The following is a 2,835-nucleotide window of genomic DNA, read 5'->3' as shown; positions in this document are numbered from 1 at the left end:
GTCTCAGGCATAAACTGGGCAAACCAGGGAGTCTGGTCTTTCTACCTATGGTATTGAGGACAGGGACACTTTCAAAAGGTCAGGTCTGCGTATATCTGAGATTCAAACCTGGAATCATTGCTTAAACTTTTCCAAAAGGAATGTACCTTTTGCCTAATGTCTTCTGGTTTCTCCTGTAGATGTTCTGCACAGAGGTACATGCCCTGGAGCATTTTCTGGGTAAAGCAGACACTCCCAAGGGAGAGGATGGAGATAACACTAAATGGCCCGTTCTGCAGAATGAGTCCAGGCAGCACCACTCCTTCCGAGGGTAGGGGAGGGGGGGCCTTTACCAACTTTTCCCAGGTAGGAAAGGGGAGGGAGCCTTGCCACTGGCCACTGATCTCTGGGTAGAGTCCTTTTGTGTAGCATCTTTAGGGAGCCCCCGCATGCCCCAGGAGGTGAAGGCTGAGAGGGTGGTGCTCACCGTACTTCCCCCAGACCAGAATGTGGGCGCAGGGCTCCTGGCTCCCCTTGCATTCTTCATCTGGCTCTGCCCTGGGAGATTGGTCTCAGGGCAGTGCAGGATGCAGGGCGTCCATTGCACTGGGGCCATCTCAGTGAGCCCACGCAGGGGCACAGCTCCTGTCCGGCTCCCCTGTGAGAGGTGAGGGGGGGCCTGGGGTGGGGCATCAGGAAACTTCTGCTGCATTCCTGCGTCTTCTCTATAACCTCAGGACACAGGGACAGGTGGCCATTGGTGACCAAGAACTCTTGACCACCCAGGAGTGGGAGTGAGTGAGTGTGTGTGTGTGTGTGTGTGTGTGTGTGTGTGTGTGTGTGTGTGTGTGTGTGTGTGTCAGAGACCAGATGTTGTGGGGAGCATGGGTTCCCTGCATTCCAGTCAGTTTCACCAGGCAGGCCTGAAAACCAGAGTCCATCAAACCAAGTTGCTTTTTAAATTAAATACATAGTTTAGCCTTATGCCAAAAATAAACATTTGTAAAGCAGATTTTATAAATATTTAATTACATAAAGAAGATAGAAGCATTTAATGTGTGTGTGTGTGTGTGTGTGTGTGTGTGTGTGTGTGTGTGTGTGTGTGTGTGTTTTAAAGATGACTGGTAAGGGGATCTTAACCCTTGACTTGGTGTTGTCAGCACCACGCTCTCCCAAGTGAGCCGCAGACCGGCCCCTGTGTGTTTGTTTTAATTCATGACTATTAAGCTTTAAAAAATCTTTATCCGTGGACATCCTAGAATCATCTCACAATGGGGAAACTCAGGTGCAGGGGCACCAGCAGCAGAGGGTGGGGAGAGAGCAGAATGAGGCTGGGGTGTTTGTTCTCCTGGCTCCTTCCCTGCAGAGTCATTCTGGGCTGGCTGTGTCCCTCTCTCATTGCCACAGCTCCTGCCAGGGAGCCCTCTCCATACACCAACCCTTATGGGGCCTGGCACCTGCTCCCTTCTTGCTTCTCAAGGTGTAAGGGTCAGGGCAGGCTGTCACTAACCCCAGAGGGCTGCCCTGTCCCCTTGTTGGTTCCCTGAATCCTGCCCACACCTTTGTAAATCATCCCTTTATTAAACTTTCTTTAAACTACCCAGTTGAGTGTATCATATATATAAATATCTCATGCAAAACATAAAACGATTACAAAGGCCCCAAGAAAGGGATGGACTAAGCTTAGGAAAGACAATTCATATAGAAGAACTACAAATAATAAACAAATGGCGGAAAAATACTCGAGCTTCCTAGTAATCAAAGACACATACATTAGAAACTCTAAGGGATGTGTTACACCTATTAAATCAGCAGAAAGTAAAAGATAAGCCAAGAGATCACCCAATACTGACAAGGCTGGGAAAAAATTGGCACCTCATCCACTCATCCATTGCTAGGGAATGAATGGTGTACGGTCCTCCTGGAAAGTAATTCTGCAAAATGTGCCAAGCACCATAACAAACGTTAAGATCCTCAAACCAGGTAACCAACCCCTGGGGATTTTCCTAAAGAAATAATTCACAAGAGGATAAAAAGAGAAATGGACAGAGAATTTCTCTCTCTCTTTTTTTTTTTGTGAGATAAAAAAATTTGAAACTGTCCAGGTGAGACAAAAAGAGTAGATTGGTTAAGTAAATGCCACTTTAACCACTCGGTGGAATATTATCCAGTCTTTAAAACTGTAAATACAAAAGTTTCATAAAAATATTTATAATGTATATAAAGTCAAACAGGTAAACATTAAATGCTGTGTAGAAATACCAATGCCCATGGGCAAAGATTGGAAGGAGATATTTAAGAATAAAAGCACTAATTAAATGAGGTGTTGAGGTTATAGATCCATTTTTTTCCTATGATGATTTTCTTTACTGCAGAAATATATTTAATACATTGCTAATACAATGTTGTTTTGACAGTTACATGTAAAATGGAAAAATTAAAATTTCCAAAATAATAGAAACCTTGTGGTAGTAACTTTACTAATCTCTCACCTTCTGTAAATTCCTGTTTCTGGTAACAGAACAGCATGGTGTGGTGAAGAGAGCATGGGCTTTGATATAAACGATCCGAGTTTCTGGATTTAAGAGCTGTGTGGGCTTGGGTAAGCTATGTAACCTATCTGACCTTTAGTTTCCTCATCTGACATACAGGATGATAATAACTATCTATCTTCCAGAGATTTTAAAGTGCCAATTATACAATAAGTGATCAATAAATGATTGCTACCAGGCCAGACAATATATTGGAGCTTATTTCTACAAGTCTATTTGGGCTGACATTATTTTCAATTCTGACTCCTATGTGCACGTGTCTTTCCTCCCAAACCAGGTATGGAGTTAGCCTGAGGATGAAGCA

This window comes from Cynocephalus volans, chromosome 2, assembly GCF_027409185.1.
Source record: "Cynocephalus volans isolate mCynVol1 chromosome 2, mCynVol1.pri, whole genome shotgun sequence".
In the NCBI taxonomy this organism is placed as follows: Eukaryota; Metazoa; Chordata; class Mammalia; order Dermoptera; family Cynocephalidae; genus Cynocephalus; species Cynocephalus volans.
The sequence above is the reverse complement of the archived record's forward strand: the minus strand, read 5'-3'. Positions refer to the sequence as shown.